The sequence below is a fragment of the Ovis canadensis genome, chromosome Y (genome assembly GCF_042477335.2).
Source record: "Ovis canadensis isolate MfBH-ARS-UI-01 breed Bighorn chromosome Y, ARS-UI_OviCan_v2, whole genome shotgun sequence".
Classification (NCBI taxonomy): Eukaryota; Metazoa; Chordata; class Mammalia; order Artiodactyla; family Bovidae; genus Ovis; species Ovis canadensis.
In genome coordinates, this window is record NC_091271.1 from 2,132,956 (window position 1) to 2,152,913 (window position 19,958).

Below are 19,958 nucleotides of genomic sequence, written 5' to 3' on the forward strand. Positions count from 1 at the left end.
TGTACTATGGAGCACAGGGAACTAGAGTCAGTATCCAGTGAGAAATATTCAATATCCTGCTTTTTTTCCATAGTGGAAAAGAATATGGGAAAGTCTATCTATCGCTCAATCACTTTGCCAAACATCTGAAATGAAGACAGCATTGTACATCAAGTATCAGTCCAGTTCAGTTCAGTCCAGTCGCTCAGTCGTGTCCGACTCTTTGCCACCCCATGAATCGCAGCATGCTAGGCCTCCCTGTCCATCACAAGCTCACGTAAACTATGGGGAAAAAAAAAGGCTACCATCTTTGTTGCATCATATTGGTGACGCTGCCGTGACGCTCCGTGGTTCTGAGAGTCCGGTCCTCCAGGCCTAAAATGATTGTTTACCATTTTCCAGGTAGCGCAGTTACGTTTCTCCTCTCTGAAGGGCATTTGCTTGGTTCCCATTGCCTACAAACGAGAACGCGAGCGTCACTTACCCTGGCCACCAGCCTGAGCTATGCTGTCTATTTGCACATCCTTCCATGGAGGTTCCCGAAAAGCCTATTTACACCTTCCCAAGGAGCAGGCTGTTCAGCCTATGTGGGCCTCTCAGTCTGGATTTTCCAACCCTCTGTCATCATTTTTCATCATGTTTTCCTTTTCATTTTTAAACTTCTACTTCTTTTTTATTATGAAAAAGATGATTAACGCATGTAGAAGAGACTTGGAAAATACAGAACAAGGCTACATATACTTCCAATGTATACTGCAATTATTTTTAAGTAGGTAAATTAAGGCTTTTAATTAGAATTTTAATAGCAAACTCTTTAAAAGTAACCGTGAATATAAAGAGAAGTAGAAGAATACAGTAGACCCGGATAAGCAGTATGAAGCCATTCAACATAAAGAAGCTTTACACAATTTTCACACAACAATGGGATACAAATTCTATTCAAGTTCCCACACAACAAACCTGGAGCCACTAGAACATATCCAGGGACATAAAACCCGGGGCAAAAATTTCATGGCCTCAAGGTGTTGAAATCATACAGAATCCATGTTGTTATCACTGTAGAAATGTGTTATGAATGGATATCAAAAGATGCTGGATGATAACCCACACATTTTCAAGTGCAATGGGACATTTACCGTAAGAAATCTTTGACATAGCCATCAAAAACCTCAAGAGTTAAAAGACAGAAGGAAAACCAGAGGGTGACTGCAGAGAAGAAAGCATTGAAATAAGAAGTTAATATCAAAACGAGAAATTAATTTCAAAGCATGCTTTTGGTTCAGTTGACACTCTTTCTTCTCTTGGCTGCTACTTGAGTAATGATCAGGTCTCTACCTTTCAAAAACTTTGCATCTGAGGAAGGAAGCTGAGATGGACCTGGTGTGAACAGGGTCCCACACAGGCCTATTGGGATAACAAGAACAGCAAAAAACCAGGCTTTGTTTTCACGAGCAGACGGATCCATTCAGAGGGGGCAAAGCTCTGCTTTCCAAATGTAGAAAATCTGGAGCTCAAGGCAAGACTGGAGACCGTATAGAACTGGACATGTAGCCAAGTGCTTCCTCAGATACTTAGGGTCTGGTTCTCTCTCCTGTAGGGAATGGCCCCACTCCAGCATGTTTAAAGGAAGTGGCTTTGTTTCTATTACACTTTCCAAGTGGGCATAAAGTTTACCGAAAGGAATTCACACGTGCGACCCTGTGGATTATATTCCACCAGGCTCCTCTGTCCCTGGGATTCTCTGGGCAAGAATACTGGTGTGGGTTGCCATGCCCTTCTCCAGAGGATCGTCCCAGACCCAGGGATCAAATCTGTGTGTCCTGTTACTGCTGCAGTGACAGCTTGATTCTTTACCACTGAGCCCAATAAAAGGAATCCGTTGTTCAGTCGCTCAGTTGTGTCCAAATCTTTGCGACCCCATGGACTGCAGCACACCACAATTCCCTGTCCATCACCATCTCCCAGAGTTTGCTCAAATTCCATGGAGTCGGTGATGCCATCCAACCATCTCATCCTGTGTCGTCCCCTCCTCCTCCCCCCTTCAACCTTTCCCAGCATCAGAGTCTTTTCCAATGAGTTCTCTCTTCACATCAGGTGGTCAAAGTGTTGGAGCTTCAGCCTTTCTTAGAACCCAGGCTCCTACAACTCCTGACCTCCTCCAGGCTCCTGTTGAAAGACTTCTCTTTATGGGATCAGTCCTGCCAGTGGCATCGCACCAGCTCCCAAACGCTTTGGTATGAAACCTCACTTTTCGTTTTGCTTACATTGTTAAAAGACAAGCTGATGAATTCCTGGTGAACTGAACTGAATACTTACAGAGGAATTTTTATTAGAAGGTTTTACAACAAGATCTACAAATCACTGTTATGATGGGTCATTTGCTGGGGTGCAGAAATAGCTCCGTAATACGGAAATGGATGTTATAATGGTAACTATTCATATGATGCTGAGTGTCGTATTTTATTTCTATATAATCTCTCTCATTGGGATACATTTTCCTTGCTTTACAAATACAAAATGAGAAAGCGTGAGTACCAAAGACTGTGAACTTTTCATGTCCGTGACCAAGTTCAACGCTGACTCTCTTTTCCATGGACGATAAACTGGCTAATACCGATTCTTTGAGCTTTAATTCCTCCATCTCTATGACAGTTGAGAAAGCTACTTATCTCATAGAGGTTGAGCTTCCCAGGTGGTTCAGGAGAAAAAGAATCTGCCTGCCAATGTGGAAGTCCTCGGTTTGATCCCTTGCGTTGGGAAGACCCCCTTGGAGAATGAAATGGTAACCCACTCCAATATTCCTGCCTGGGAAATCCCACGGACAAAGGAGCCTGGCAGGCTACCATCCATGGGGTCGCAAAGAGGCAAACATGACTGAGTGACTTGGCACGCACCCACAAGCAATGTGGTAATATTTCTTCTGAGTCCCCTCTGGACTCTAACAGCTCTTGTAATGGTTTCCATTTCTTAGGAATCTATTTTCATCAGTTTTCTAATTTTAACTCCATAAACAAACTGTTTAATCACCCTTGCATATTTTGAAATTTAAATCATAAGCAATTTCCATCAAACCGCTGCCTCCTACTCTTAAGAAATAGGTATGACCATCCAGGTGGTTACATGGTGGCTCAGATGGTAAAGACCTTGCCTGCAATGCAGGAGACCCAGGTTGGACCCCTGTGTCAAGAAGATCCAGTCCATGGATTTGCAAAGAGCTGGACACAGCTGAGTGACCACACTTTCATCCTATACCTGCAGACAATATAGACGACTTGATCACTGATATTTTTGGACACCTATTATTTGTGTTGTTGATGTTTCTCTGTGGGTTTCCTTTTTTTTTTTTAATTTATTGATCTCTAATTTATATAACTGATTTTTTAAAATTTGCTTTAAATCTAAATTCACTTTCTATGCTTCCCTAAGACACTTAGGTTATCCTTTTTATATCTCTCTTTTCTAATATGTGCATTTGATATTGTAAAAGTCCCATGAAACCCAGCTTTCATTGCACCGTACATGTTTCAATAAGCTGTATTTTTTTTCCCACGAGTCATTCAGAACTGTGTCATTTAATCTCCAGTGAGTTGAGAATTCTTGATCTATCTTTCAGTCCTTGCTTTCTAATTTAGATCCATGTACACTAGGAAGCTATTTTCTATTTTTGTTCTTTCACTTAGGGTATGTCATGGTTTATCACCCAGAATGTGTTCCCAGTGAACTTGAGAAGAATGTGCTTGCTGCTATGGTTGGATGGAATATTCTATAAACACCAATGAGATCAACTTGAATGATACAGCTGTTACACTGAGCAACGCCCTTACTGATTTTCAGCCTGAGGGATCTATCAGTTATTGATGAAGGTAAGTGGAATTCTACAGCTAGAAAGAGGGAATTTTTCTCTTTCTTCTCTCACTTCTGTAAGGTTTTACCTCCTATATTTTTATACTCCTGGTGAGTACACATTTCAGACTGATAAACCTCCAAGGAGAACTGTCCACTTTAACATATATTCACCCTCAACGCTTTTCCTTGTCCTGAAATCTAGTCTCTCAAAAATTAATGCATCTTTTGATTTCTCTTTCATTGATTAGCGCAGGCCTGCTTAAATCTTCACTTTCTATCTCTGAGTTTACATTTCAAATGGGTTTCCTTTACACAATATGTATGTGTCCCTTAAAAGAAAATTAAACATGCTCTTACAACCTCTTTCTCTTAATCACTATATTTAAAACCTTAACATTTAAAGCAGTTTTTGATATAGCTGAATTAATAGCTAAGATATTTGTGGTGGTTTAGTTGCTGAGTCATGTCCGACTCTTGAGACCCCCTGGACTGTAGCCCGCCAGGCTCGTCTGTCCATGGGATTCTCCAGGCAAGAATATTGGAGTGGGTTGCCGTTTCCTTCACTTCATTTATTCTATTTGGGTTTTAAAATATTTCCCTCATTTGCAGCCTTCTGTTTTCATTTGCGGGTTTAAAATCATTTCACTGTCTCTTCTCTCAACATTAAGTTAGATCCTAATATCTCCCCAGGCATTATCAATATGCATTTTTATCTAATATAGATCCATCTTCAAACACCATGCTATACAGACCCCAAAGACAGCCACAGCATGGAAGAATTTTATCATATTTATCCTGATGGTTTGCCTACATTAGAAGCCTCTCAATTCAATTCTTTCATTAATTCAATACCATTTAAAGAACACTGTCTCTACTCTAGACATTTCCTAAGGTGTTAGGGATACATTAGAGGAGAAAAGAAGATTGACAAAGACCTCTGCACTTGTGGAAATTGTTTTTGAGTTACAAGACACAGAGAGTATAACAAACGCGCTATATAATATCTTAAGAAGTTATGAGAGTTGCAGAAATGCATACGCGGAGTATGAGCGACCAGAAGCGGATGGGGGTGTCAGATTTCAAACAGCATGATCAGGAGAGGACTCTGAAAATAGGGTGTCTGAGAGTTCCCTGGTGGTCCAGTGGCTAAGACTCTGAGCTCGCAATTTAGGGGGCCCAAGTTCGATTCCCGCTCAGGGAGCTAGAGTCTAAATGCTGTAACTAAGGCTTCACGTGTGGCAACCAAGACCCAGAGAAGTCAGATTTTAAATATGATAAAATAATTAAATGCATTTTTTAAAATGGAAAATGTGATGTTTGATGTGAGACTTGAAGAGGAAAGGAAGCTGAGTGTGACTCTGGTTAGAGGGAGACGTTTCAGGGAAAATAAATAGTAAGGCTAACGTCCAGAGGCGCAGACCTGGCAGGCTTATTTGAAGCACAGCTGGGAGGTACGTGTGGCCGGGAAGTGGAGGCTAGTAACAACAGCAATGGCTGACGTCAGCCCTGCGGTCATCTAGATGGCTTCGGCCGTGACCCTACAGAAAGAGTGAGCCACTGCAACGCTTTGAAGAAAAGAGGGGCACACACTGCTTTCGCTTTCTGAAGAGGAACCCCAGGCACAGTACCGACGAGAGGGACGGGAAACAGTGGAGATGGAGAGGCCAGTTAGTTGTTCAGTTGATCAAGCTGGAGCTGTGGGATGGATCCATTCAAGGGAAGCAAGACACAGTCTGTCTTGGTTATGCCTCTGGAGTGTGGCTAATGGATGCAGCGGGCAAGAGAGACAGAGAGATCGACAAGGACCTAAAGGATACTTTGGCTGAGACACTGAAATGATATATGGGATTGCCAGGTGGCTCCGTGGATAAAGACTGTGCCTGCCAATGCAGGAGACCCAGGAGACGTGGGTTCAATCCCTGGGTCAGGAAGATCCCTAGGGGGAGGGAATGGCACCACTCCAATATTCTTGCCTGGAGAGTCTCATGGACAGAGGAGCCTGCCCGGCTACAGTCCATAGGGTTGCAAAGAGTAGGGCACGGCTTAGTGACTGAACACACACACATACACACACACATGTAAGAAAGCACAGAGGTATTTGCATCTATGTTCATCAGTGATACTGGCCTGTAATTTTTCTTAATTTCTTTTTTTTGGTAATATGCTTGTCTGCTTTTGGCATCACCAGGGGGAAGGATGGGGGAAGGGCTAGTTAGGGAGTTTGGGATGGACATGGGCACACTGCTGTATTTAACATGGAGAACCAGCAAGGACCTGCTGGACAGCACAGGGACCTCTGCTTAATACTCTGTAATAACCTTATGGTCACCAGGGGGAAGGATGGCGGAAGGGATAGTTAGGGAGTCTGGGATGGACATGGACACACTGCTGCATTTAACATGGAGAACCAGCAAGGCCCTGCTGGACAGCACAGGGAACTCTGCTCAATGTCAGGTGGCAGCCTGGGATCAAACCCAGGTCTCCTGCATTGTAGGTAGATTCTTTACCATCTGGGCCACCAGGGAAGCCCATTGGAATGGGTGGGCAGCCCATAAATCCTTGTTAAATCAATGTGAAAAAGACTAATTTGGCACAGGCCATTAAGAAGGGTTTAATGATGCAGGCAGTCTGACTCTTTGGGATTCAGTCACCCGGAACAAGAAGGCATTCCAAACACTTGGTTGGTAGCTGTGAAATCAGTGCCAAGAAGCAAATGTGTAAGTTAGAAGGTACTGGGAATTTGAACGCACGCACGTGTGCTAAATTGCCTCAGTCACGTCAGACTCTCTGTGACCCCATGGACTGTAGCCCACCAGGCGCCTCTGTCCATGGGATTCTCCAGGCAAGAACACTGGAGTGGGTAGCCATGCCCTCCTCCAGGGGACCCCCTAGCAATCTGACCCGCGTTTCTTACGTCTCTTGCATTGGAAGGCAGGGTCTCTATCACTAGGACCACCCGAGAAAGAGAAGCCTAATCGAGAATGCGAATGTTATATCTCTGAGCAATGCAAAAACGAGCTCTTGTGTGTTGTGGGTTAAAGGACAGAGGTTCAGACTTCCCTGGTGTCCCAGGAGTTAACACTTCACACCTTCCAATGGAGGGGGCACAGGTTTCATCCAAGGTCAGGGAGCAAAGATTCCACGGGCCTCTCGGCAATAAAACCTACAATGTATAACAGAAGCAATATTGTAACGGATGCAAAACAGACTTTAAAATTGAGGCACATTAAAAAAAAAAAAAAAACAACAGAGTGGCTTTTTCTTTCACACATGCTAGGATGCTTCATGAGACTGGACCATGCCTGAGGGTCCTGGACCTTACGGATGAGTGGAAGGGAAGTTGCCATGGCAACCAAGGCCAGCACACCAGTGGCTGCGCTGGGTGATACAGAACGCTTCAGAGAAAAGCTGCCTGCAGCTGTAAAAAAAAAAGTCTGAGACGGAAGTAACACAGCAATGCGGTCTTTTTTCCAACTGGGCATCCATGAACTGTTCTATTCAAGTAGCCACTGATGAACCCCAATCTTGTGTTGCGAGTTAAAAGTTAAAGAGACTGTAAAGTCCGACTCTCTGCGGCCCCATGGACTGTAGCCCATCAGGCTCCTCTGTTCATGGGGTTCTCCAGGCAAGAATACTGGAGTGAGTTGTCATTTCCTTCTCCGGGGGATCTTCCTGACCCTGGGATTGCACCTGGGTCTCCTGAATTGCAGGCAGATTCTTCACCACTGGGCCACCTGGGAAGCCTCAATTGAGAGGACGGGCCTCCTCTGTTCAACCGTCTATCCATCCACCCATCCGTCGATGGATATTTGGTTTGTTTCCGCCTTCTACCTCTCATGAATAATAATGCGATGCATGTTCCTATGTGAGTTTACTCTGCACTGTCATTTATCTTAGATACACATCAAGGGGTTAAATTGTTGGGTTGTGTGGTAACTGTGTGCTCAACTGTTGAGAAAGTCCCAGACTGCCTTCCAACGTTGCTGAGACAAGAGTCCAGAGATAAAGGGGGTGATTCTGCTGGAAACATGATCAAAACGAGCATCAAGAATTATTAAACCCGTCCAACACTTGAATTATTACCATATGCTTCCTTTTGATTTCTGATTGATATTCTATAAATCACAAGCAGCTATTGACCCAGATCATCTGGGTGATGTCCTAATTGATCTCCCAGGGATCTGATTTATCTACGAAGCTTAACGTAGCTCCTTCAGTGGGACACGGTGGATGTGTTAATGAGAGTGAGAATACCGTTTTTCTTCTACAATCAAAAAAGGCACACCTCATTACACAGATATAAAGAAAAGATGGTGATGGTTAATCTAATGTGGATAGAAATGAGCTCCAGGAATCATTTCTTATTAAATACATTCAAGTTGAAAGGAGCAATGTCAATTTAGGTGGAGATAGCATGATATCCAATGAAAGAAATGACTGTATTTATTAAACCGCCTTACTTTCCTGAGGACTGAATGATGAGACAACAGAAAAGGTGCATACGTATATTTATGAAAGTGAAAGTCGCTCAGTCGTGTCTGACTCTTTGCGACCGCGTGGGCTATACAGACCATGGGATTCTCCAGGCCAGAATACGGGAGTGGGTAGCTGCTCCCTTCTCCAGGGGATCTTCCCAACCCAGGGATGGAACCCAGGTCTCCCACATTGCAGGCGGATTCTTTCCCAGCTGCACCACCAGGGAAGCCGATTTATATGTACGGACGCTTCACACTGATGTATGGCAGAAACCAACCCAATGCTGTAAGGCAATTATCCTCCGATTACAGCTCTAAAAAAAGACAAATCCTGCGGATGTGGCGTACGGACTGGTGTCTGTAACTAACAACACTGTATTGTGTATTTGATAGTTGCCAGAGTGGACCTTACAAGCGCTCATTATAAAAAAAGATTGCAACTAGGTGAGGTGATGGCTGTTAACTAGATTTCCTGTGGTCATCATTCTCAATATATACACATATCAAGTCAGTATGCTGTACACCTAAAATTAATACAATACTATATGTCAGTTCTGTTCAGTTCAGTTCAGTTGCTCAGACGTGTCCGACTCTTTGCAACCCCATGAACCATAGCACACCAGGCCTCCCTGTCCAACACCAACTCCTGGAGCTTGCTCAAACTCATGTCCATGACATCAGTGATGTCATCCAACCATCTCATCCTCTGTTGTCCCCTTCTCCTCCCGCCTTCAATCTTTCCCAGCAACAGGGTCTTTTCTAGTGAGTCAGTTCTTGGCATCAGGTGGCCAAAGTAATGGAGATTCAGCTTCAGCATCAGTCCTTCCAATGAATATTCAGGACCGATTTCCTTTAGGATGGACTGGTGGGATCTCCTCACAGTCCAAGGGACTCTCCAGAGTCTTCTCCAACATCACAGTTCAAAAGCATCAATTATACGTCATACATTATGCATCTGTTTTATCTTAATAAAACTAGATAAAAAATGTCGTATATGTCGTATATTATACATCAGTTGGTTCGGACGGTATAAGCATCTGTCTACAATGTGGGAGACCTGGGTTCAAGCCCTGCGTTGGGAAGACCTCCTGGAGAAGGTAATGGCAACCCACTCCAGTGTTCTTGCCTGGAAAATCCCACAGACGGAGGAGCCTGGTAGGCTGCAGTCCATGGGGTCACAAAAGAGTAGGACACACAAACAGTCGGACACGACTGAGCGACTTCACTTGTATCTTAATAAAGGTAGATGAAAACAAAAAAAGAGGTAACTTGGTATATTTGAAACAGAGAGAAAAGATGTCTGCTACCATGAAAAGATGGAAGAGAAACTTGCTACATATTTTTTCTTAACAATGTGAAGACTTGCAAATAAATAACCAGGAAGAAATGAGCAGGAAAGGGTGGGTGCCCTTTTATAGGGTGGGGCCAAGTTCTCCTGACCCCAGCATGAGTGTTTTTAATTGCGGTACCCAATTCATCACACTTAATTATGTCCATAACTGAAGGTGTTCAGAGGGGTCACTCCTGGGTGTAAGAGTTCTGAGTTTAATTACTCATCTGCCCTTTTTGTAATGAAACAAATTAGCCATTATCTAATCAAGATATTCAACCAATTTTCACATATAAATATATGTAGAAATGGCTATGTGCATAGCTGATGGGCCTTCACAGAATTTCGTGAAGGACAAAGAACACATCCTTAGCACATGCCACATGATTCTCTCAGGGTTGTGTCTGTATTTCTGGGAATTTATTGGTTGCGTACTGAGTACTGATGAAGCTAATAACTGAGTTCATTAATTCAAGAAATCTGGGATAGCAGTAATGACTATGTCATACTTGCCTCCGATTGACACATATCCTTACGACACCGGGCGCTTTGAACGATCAAAAGTGGCTGTTCCTAGAAAATACAAAAGGACTTGGGAAAAAATACATTTTAATTGAATATGAATTATAATGAGGGACTAGGAACTTTTGGGCAACTAGGCCCACACGTCTTACAGCCCACACTCTGAAAGGAGAGACGGTAATACAATGAGAAGCCTGCACATTGTAACAAGGAGTAGCCCCCACTCGCCACTAGAGAAAGCTCTTGCAAATGCAAAGCCCAGCACAGCCATAAATAAATACACAAATAGAATTCAAATAAAACATTTACGAGGCATGGTACAGACGAACAGGAGCATAGCATAGGCATAAAGAGACGAAACAACCCAACAAACAAGACACTGTGTTTGGCTTCAGTGTCAACAGAGCCATTAAATTACACTGGATATTTATGGTCTAAATATTCCAAATTCTATTAAACGAACATATGCCCAGATTACATTAAAGAAACTAGTTGCAATTATATGCTGTCTACTCTGTCGATATTGAAGGTATATGAGAGTAGCTACATTCTAAGTAGAAGAATAGAAAAAAAAAATGTGTCATGCAAATATTCACTACAGTCTAAGCAGAAGAATAGAAAAAAAAATGTGTCCCGTAAACATTAACCAAGGGGTAATTAGTCTCATGTTAGACTAGGAAGGCTTGAGGGTAATAAGGAGATTTTATAAAGGATACTGACCCATTCAGTAGAGACAGTACTATCTCAGACTGGGTGATTCCAACAAAATGGTCACAGAACCTGATAGTAATTAATAGGGGTGGGGTGGGGCAAATAGGATAAAGAGAATGTAATTGATAGGTTAACAATATCTGAACCAAAAATACAGAGTATGCACTCTTTTAAGGTATACTTGGAAAAATCACTTGATGTGAGAAATATACTAGAACATAATTCACGTCAACACGCTGACAGCTCATAGTCTACAGTCTTGGTAAAATTAGGTTAAACATCAATGACAAAATGATGATACATTTCCAATTATTTGAAAATGAAGCAATGCACTTCCAAATAGCGTGCTGAACAAAGAAGAAACCTCCATGTAAATGAAAATTGTAACATGTAATAATAGTAAAACATACCATAATAAAAACACAATGTAAGAAAGCAAATGTTACGCACTTCCAATTGAATGTGTTCAAAATACTCTGACACTAGTACATACGCCAGAAAAAGAGAGTCTGAAAAATTATTTTGGATTTAGCCTTGTATGTATGCTGCAAAAACAAACAGCCCCCCCCCAAATATAATATATAACATAGAAAATATTAAAAAATATATAGAAAATGTAATCCAAAAGAAAGTGAAAGTGAAGTTGCTTAGCCGTGTCTGACTCTGCAACCCCACGGACTGTAGCCTACCGGGCTCCTCTGTCCATGAAATTTTCCAGGCAAGGGTACGGGAGCGGGTTGCTGTTTTCCTTTCCAAGGGAACTTCCTGACCCGGGGATCGAACCTGGGTCTACCAAATTGCAGGCAGATGCCTTACCATCTGAGCCACCAGGGAAGCAAATAACCCAAAGACTACATATATAAATCCAAGTTGCGGTTGCTTCGTTGCTAAGTCATTCCTGACTCTCTGCGACCCCATGGACTGTAGCCTGCCAGGCTCCTCTGTCCATGGGATTCTGCAGTCAAGGATACTGGCGTGGGTTGCCATGTCCTTCTCCAGGGAAGCTGGGTGTCCCACACGGCAGGCAGCTTCTTTAGCGTCTGAGCCACCAGGGGAGCCCACTTTTCGGGAAACAATCATGCACTTTATAAATCTCTCATGAGGTCACAGCAGAATAAAAGAAAGATGACAGCATAACTAAAGTAAAATCTACCAAAGACAATCTCTTGTTTACACGCTGCTGGCATGAGTGATATATTAAAAGGACACCACGTGCAGATTGATGCTAATTTAACTGACAATTTAGATGACATAGACAAGTGCTTTTTATAAGTTATCAAAATGATAACTGAAGAACAGAAACTCACTGACTCCCATTCACTTTGCAATGATTTTTTTTTTTAATATTATCTTTAAAACTTCCACAGAAGGAATTCCCAACCCAATGGATAGAGTGGTAAATTCTCCTGGCATTGAATGATGAAACAAATTTGCAGACAACAGAAAGAGAGGAAAAAAATACCTCCCCATTATTTTCTGAGGACGTTAACAAATTTGCAGATAACAGAGAGAGGGAGAAAAACCTTTCTACTTATTTTATAACTATACATGATTCTAAAATCAAATCTAAAAACGGCATTAAATAAAATGTCCCTGAAGTATGGAGAGACACATATTGTAGATAAGATATGAGCAAATTAAATCCAGGGGTATTTACAAGCAGAAACGTATCTTATTTAAGTAGGTTTTGTTTGAGGAATGCAAGGCTGATTTATCACTTAAAAACCTTCAATACAATTCTCCACACAACAGAAGCAAAAATACATATAAATAATCATCTAAAGAGATGGAGATAAAGCATTTGATAATATCCATCACTGATTTCTAATAAAACTCTTAACTATCATGGTAAGAAAAAAACTCTCATCTGACAAAGGGTATTTCCAACATCTGCATATTTAGAATTATTCCTAATAATTTATTAAAGCTTCTGCATAAAAATTTGAAATGGGACAAGGATATCTGCTAGTGTAATTTTATTACTTCTATCTATACTGAGGTTGTTTTCAATTTGAAGTTTTTAAAGCAAAATTTGAATGCAGACATGCATGTAACCGACTTAATGGACATGAGTTTGAGCAGACTCTGGGAGCTGGCAACGGACAGGGAAGCCTGGAGCGGTGCCGTCCATGGGGTTGCAAAGAGTCGGACACGAATGAGCCACCGAACAACAGGAATAACTAGGACTGAATATACTATTTTAAAACAAAAATATCATTCATAGAGGCCGTGAAGAGCTACTCAGAACGTATAAAAGAATCTGTAGAGAGACCACTAGAAATAATGAGCTCATCTAGTAAGGTGTCTCAGCAGAAAGCAGTATAAAGACATCAATTTCCATATGACAGAAAAGCAAATAAAAATAAATAATAAAACAATTTGTTAAAATATCAAATATTTGAAAGTAAGTCTGAGATCTACTAGCCGTTTAGGCTCTAAACTGCAAAACACATTGTAAGGGAAAGAAAAAAAAAAATCTAAATTAAGGGAGGAAATTACCCTGTTCATGAATTGGGGTATCTCGCCCCAAAATTTATAGAGTGAGCCTAAACTATTAAAAATGTCAGTTTATTAAATACATATTGGTAAGTTTATAGCAAAACTCACATGGAAATATAAAGAAAGGTGCATACACAAGATATCTTTGAAACTTCAGGACTGTATGAAAAGCTTTGCACAAGCAGCTATGTCTAAGCTATTACAATTCCATGGTGTTTTGTGGCCAGAAATGTAAATTAATTGAGTGATGAAACAGAGCAGAGAGAAACAGATATGATCTGAGATGGAAGACCTATGAAGACTTTTGCAAAGAGGAATATGGCCCGGAAAATAAACGGTGCTACTTCAGCACGACAGTCTTGTGGGCGAACACGCATCTTTACTAGAATTTTACATCTTTTCCATCGATTCACTCTAGTTGTATTGTCATCCAAAGGCACAATATAAAATAGGGACGGTTTCAGGAGAAAACAGGAAACAGATTTATGACACTGATCAGGCAAAATTCCTGAAACAGAGCGGCCTCGTGATAACCATGATGGGAAGTGCTGATAAACTGCGTTGAAATAAAATCAAGCTCTTCCATTTATCACACACACACACCTCTGCAAGAGTGGAAATGCAGCCCTCTAGGTGGGGAGAATACAAGCTGGAACAGACGCGTGCTGTTCTCTCTCTACTTGTGTTCCGATCCCTCTACCATCTGCTTATCATCTTTTTATCTATTATCTACGGGCGCCCCTGGTGGCTCAGCTGGTAAAGAATCTGCCTGCGATGCAGGAGACCCCGGTTCAATCCCTGGGGTGGGAAGATTCCCTGGAGAAGGGACAGGCAACCCAGTCCAGTATTCTTGGGCTTCCCTGGTGGCTCAGCTGGTAAAGAATCAGCCCGCAGTGTGGGAGACCTGGGTTCAATCCCTGGGTTTGGGAAGAACCGCTGGAGAAGGGAAAAGCTACCCACTCCAGTCTTCTGGCCTGGAGAGTCCCATGGACTGTACAATCCACCGATTTACAGAGTCGGACACGACCGAGTGAGTTCACTTTTCTATGTAACACCACCTAGCATCCATCAGTCTATCTATCCATCCCATCCCTCCTATGAAAACCTCATGAGAAGACAAAGATGCCACTGTAAGTAGAAACTGACATGCCAACAGACACCTATGAACGGGCTGTCCACATGACCTGTCACCGAGGTAACGGGATTTAGGGGCTTCCCTGGTGAAATTAAAAGATGCTTACTCCTTGGAAGAAAAGTTATGACCAACCTAGACAGCATGTTGGAAAGCAGAGACATTACTTTGCCAGCAAAGGTCCGTCTAGTCAAGGCTATGGTTTTTCCTGTGGTCATGTATGGATGTGAGAGTTGGACTGTGAAGAAAGCTGAGTGCCGAAGAATTGATGCTTTTGAACTGTGGTGTTGGAGAAGACTCTTGAGAGTCCCTTGGACTGCAAGGAGATCCAACCAGTCCATTCTAAAGGAGATCAGCCCTGGGATTTCTTTGGAAGGACTGATGCTAAAGCTGACACTCCAATACTTTGGCCACCTCATGCAAAGAGGTGACTCATTGGAAAAGACTCTCATGCTGGGAGGGATTGGGGACAGGAGGAGAAGGGGACGACAGAGGATGAGATGGCTGGATGGCATCACCGACTCGATGGACATGAGTTTGGGTAGAGTCTGGGACTTGGTGATGGACAGGGAGGCTGGCGTGCTGCAGTTCATGGGGTCGCCAAGAGTCGGACACGACTGAGCGACTGAACTGAACACTACTATACTGTTACCTAGAGCGTGGGGATAAAGTGGTAGCCAGGACCAAGTTTCAGGGAGGTTGAAGTTGGACTGGAACTATCTCACAAATGTTAATCAAAGGGTAACATGGTGCTTGGTGCAGTCACATTATACTGACAGTCCTTTTCTTATGCATTGTCATCTAGCAAGGGCAGTTCAGTTCTGTTCAGTTCAGTCGCTCAGTCGTGTCCGACTCTCTGCAACCCCATGGACCTCAGCACGCCAGGCCTCCCTGTCCATCACCCACTTCCGGAGCTTGCTCAAACTCATGTCCATCGAGTTGGTGATGCCATCCAACCATCACATCCTCTGTCTAGCAACCCCATCCTTTAGTATATAGCTCCTAGAAATATATCCATTTGCCAGGAAGCTTCCCTAAGAAGCTTTCCTGGTGGCTCGGTGGTAAAGAATTTGCCTGCCAATGCAGGAGACGCAGGTCTGATCCCGGGGTGGGAAGGTCCCCTGGAGGAGGGCGTGGCAACCCACTCCTGTATTCTTGCCCGGAGAAACTGGACAGAGGAGCCTGGCGGGCTACCATCCATGGGGTCGCAAGGAGCCGGACATGACTAAAGGGACAGAATGGAAACTGCAAGCTGCCCTCTCCAGTGCTCCCCGGGGCTTGCTGTGGAGGAGGAAATTTTTGAAGCTGTATTGACTGGATGAGGCCCCCGGGGGACCGCATGGGATGCCAGTGCACTCGTTTGCCACAAAATACCTTAATGGCCTGAAAAAGGTAATGCCTCTCTCAAATTACCTGCAGGAGAAGAAGAGAATCATAGCCTGAAAGAATTGGTTTCAACACATGACTCCCCTGGCGTCTCCCACACAAGCAGCAGAAACCTCATTGCCACCAGCTCTTTAGGAAATGCCGACGTTCCCAGCCCTCAAGGTTGGTTCAACACGCTCAGGTCCACCTCAGGGACCCTTGAGCGGAAATTTGAAAACCTAGCCGAGAGAGAAACTTGGCAACAGTTTCTCTGAAACAAGGAAAACAGAGGTCGACCCTATTTTCTCACTCCCCTAAATGGATATCAGGCTTCAGATCTATTTCATTCTGAAGACAAAATGAAATACATATTTAAAAGAGCGGGGTTTGGTGGAGAATGGATATGTGTTCTATGTAACGGCTCAGTCCCTTTGCTGTTTACCTGAAACTATCACAGCACTGTTAATCGGCCATACCTCAAGGCAAACTGTTTTTGGTGGTAAGTAAATAAAAATAAAATTTAAAAAATTAAAGTGCATACAGAGAACTCTGGTCAATATCCTATGAGAAACGATCATGAAAAAATAATTTTAAAATGAATGTATATGTATGTATAAATGACGCACTTTGCTCTAGAGAAGAAATTACTACATTATAAATCAACTGCACTTCAGTAGAATATAGGAAAGTCGTGTTCAACTCTTTGCAACTCAATGCCTGTGCTCCATACAATTCTCCAGGCCAGAATACTGGAGCGTGTAGCCTTTCTCTTCTCCAGGGGATCTTCCCAACCCAGGGATCAAACCCAGATCTCCCACATTGCAGGCTGATTCTTTACCAGCTGAGCCACAAGGGAAGCTGAAGAATACAGGAGTGGGCGGCCTATCCCTTCTCCAGCGGATCTTCTTGACCCAGGAGCCGAACTGGGGTCTCCTGCCTTGCAGGCGGATTCTTTACCAGCCGAGTTAGCAGGGAAGTCCAACACTGTAAATCAACTACACTTCAATAAAATAAAGATTGATTAAAAAAAAAAAAAAACTGCTTAGCGACTTCCCCGGTGGCTCAGCGATTAAAACTTTGTCTTCTGATGCAGGAGGTTAGGGTTCGCTCTCCTGAGGAGCTAAGATCTCACGTGACTTGTGGCCAAGAAACATAACATAGAAAGAATATTATTTAAAAAAAAAACTCAACAAAGGCTTAAAGTAAAAAAAAAAAAACAAACATTTAAAAGGTATAAAGAAGACTGTTTAGCATATAGTTGGGAGGTTCATGAATAGCTGGAAACTCTTATGAGTTCAGAAAGTACTTCTGAGAACTTATTTATGGGCTGCTGCCCATCTTGGAAGACATAGATAGGGCATGTGGTATCTGTTATAGTGCTTCTGAATCAAACAAGATTTTTTACACAATTCATAGTAGAATTTTAGTTTTTAAAAATTTTAATGGAAGGACAGTTGATTTACAATGTTGTGTTAGTTTCAGGTCTAAAGAAAAGTGAGTCGGTTATATATACACATATATTCATCCCTTTTAGATTCTTTCCTCATATATAGGTTATCACAGAATAGTCAGTAGACTTCCCTGCGCTATACAATAGGTCTTTGTTGCTTATCTATTTGATATTTAATAGTGGGAATATGTTAATCCCAATCCCCTTATTTACCCCCCAGCCCTTTCCCCTGTGGTCACCGTAAGCTTCTTTTCTATGTCTGTGACGGCTTCTCTTTTATAAATAACTTTATCTGTATCACTGTTTTTAGATTCTGGGTATAAGTGTATACTACGATATGTGTCTTCCTCTGCCTGGCTTACTTCACTTACTCTGATCATCTCTAGGTCCATCCATGTTGCTGAAAATGGCATTATTTCATTCTCTCTCTTTATGGCAGAGTGATATTCCACTGCATACATTTGGAATGCATTTCTTTTATCTGTTTATCGACATCTTCCTCATCTGTTGATTAACATATAGGGATTTGACCACTTCTCGAGGTCACAGCTCGGGGTCAGGTAGTACTGGCATCTGGTGAGAAGCATCAAGGATGCTATCAACACTGTACAGTGCAGAGGACATACCCTGCAAACAAATGATTATTCTGCCCAAATACTATTGATAGGGCCACAGCTGAGAAGTCTGATCTTGCAGGTGGTATTACGCTCAGTGGTGGTAGAAGCTGCTGAAACAGAGCTGGTACACAGACGAAAAGAAGAGAGTTATCAAGTAGGTGAAAAAAATCCTTCTTCACAAAGTGATGCCTTTTGCTGCTGCTGCTGCTAAGTCGCTTCAGTCATGTCCGACTCTGTGCAACCCCATAAATGGCAGCCCACCAGGCTCCCCCGTCCCTGGGATTCTCAAGGCAAGAACACTGGAGTAGGCTGCCATTGCCTTCTCCAATGCGTGAAAGTGAAAAGTGAAAGTGAAGTCGCTCAGTCGTGTCTGACTCTTTGGGACCCCATGGACTGCAGTCTACCAGGCTCCTCCATCCATGGGAAGACTAACCAAATAACAGATTTATCGTCTCTCCTGAAATGATATTTGCACAGGAAATGCTAAAAAACCAAGCTGATCCTGGGCAATCGCATTAGTGGTTTGAAATCTCATGAGTTAGTGCAAAGAATATGCAAAGTAAGTCAGAAATCCAGCATTTCTCTGGAGGTCAACCTGCTCACAGAAGTGTGAACAGGAGAAAACATTTGCATGCTCCTGCAATTATTGGTCTTCTTAGAGTCTGATTAAATCACTGGCCAACTATTTTAGCTACAGTACATTTCACAGAAAGACAAGCTTATCAGGATTGTTCATGAGTAAAGTCATCCAGTGGCAAGATGTTAGCTTAGGATTCAATATTAACCTGGCATGTGACCAAAGTCAGCTTCTTAATGTTATGGGCTAAAGTGAGTCTTCCATAAAGATATGCCGAGTTCCTAACCACCAGCTCTGTGAACCTGACCTTACTTTGAAAACTGAATTTCGCTGAAGCGACCGTGTTAAAATACAGATATCTGGGTGGGCTTTAAAAACTGATATATGTGGGGTCTTTAGCAAAAGGAGAAACTGGGAACAGATTTGCAGACAGAGACAAAGTTATGTGAATGGAGCGATGCCAAAGAATGCCAAGGATTTCCTACATTTTCCAGCAGAGAGAAAAGTTGAGGAAAGATTCGCCCCAAAGTCTCAGAGGGTTAGGGTTACTTGGAGCACGTTTTGAGTTCAGATGGCTGGCTTTCACAACTGTGCTGTTGTGGGCAAGCCAGTTTGTCATCGATTGTTACAGAAGCCCCAAGAAAAATGATGCACTTGAAAAATACATGCACGCGTGCTAAGTCGCTTCAGTCGTGTCTGACTCTTTAAAACTCCATGGACTGTAGCCCACCAGGCTCCTCTCTGTCCATGGGATTCCCCAGGTAAGAATCCTGGAGTGGACTGCCATTTTCTTCTCCAAGGGATCTTCCTGACCCAAATATCAAGCCCATGTTTCTTATGTTTCCGGCACTGGGAGGTGGGTTCTTTCCCACTAGCACCACCTGGGAATCAAAAATATACACACGTGTGTGTGTATATATATATATATATATAAATACATATTATATATTAAAATATGTATATTTTAATAATATTTCAACATTTTAAAAAGCCAGTGCTGTTTCTTAACTTTAATTTTATTAACACACAGATATACCTGACTTCATTAAGCATATTCAAATTTATATAGAAATTCTGGCAAATACTTGGCTTTAAAATTCTACTTTATGCTTCACTTACAGCCACAGTAAATTTTTAAATAAATAAATTTATATTAAAAATAAATAAAATGAAACAAACGCTCTGATTTTAAAACAACTTAGGTATATTTTGAAATGGTAATAATTTTATCTGTAACTTGAAGTGGGAGATTGAACACAGAAGCGAAACAGGAAGAGAGGCATTATCAGATCATGCAACTTGTGGATTTCTGCAAGTAAACAGAATCTTGACAGAACGGTCAATTTTGGATCACGAAACTGTTGGCAGCAGTGTTCCAACCTCAAATACAAAGTGAAAAGTAAAGAATGTCAGGAAATCTAATGTAGGATTAGAATGCAGACACTTCTTAAAACT

At 42.3% G+C, this 19,958-nt stretch overlaps 1 protein-coding gene across 12 annotated transcripts in view; it reads right to left on the minus strand.

Annotated features, from left to right (window-relative positions):
* The window catches only part of LOC138929705 (zinc finger protein 665-like), a 170,482-nt gene that overhangs the window by 74,036 nt on the left and 76,488 nt on the right, over positions 1 to 19,958 (minus strand). For 3 of the 12 annotated variants that reach the window (XR_011446019.1, XR_011446010.1, XR_011446009.1), the window contains exon 5: positions 285 to 434. The exons of 8 other annotated variants lie outside the window; for them this stretch is intronic. The gene's annotated coding sequence lies outside the window, so the exon portion shown is untranslated. Of the gene's footprint in view, positions 1 to 284; positions 435 to 4,376; positions 6,989 to 10,143; positions 10,204 to 19,958 lie in introns of those variants that run through there. One more of the 12 variants, XR_011446020.1, reaches the window with a different exon arrangement.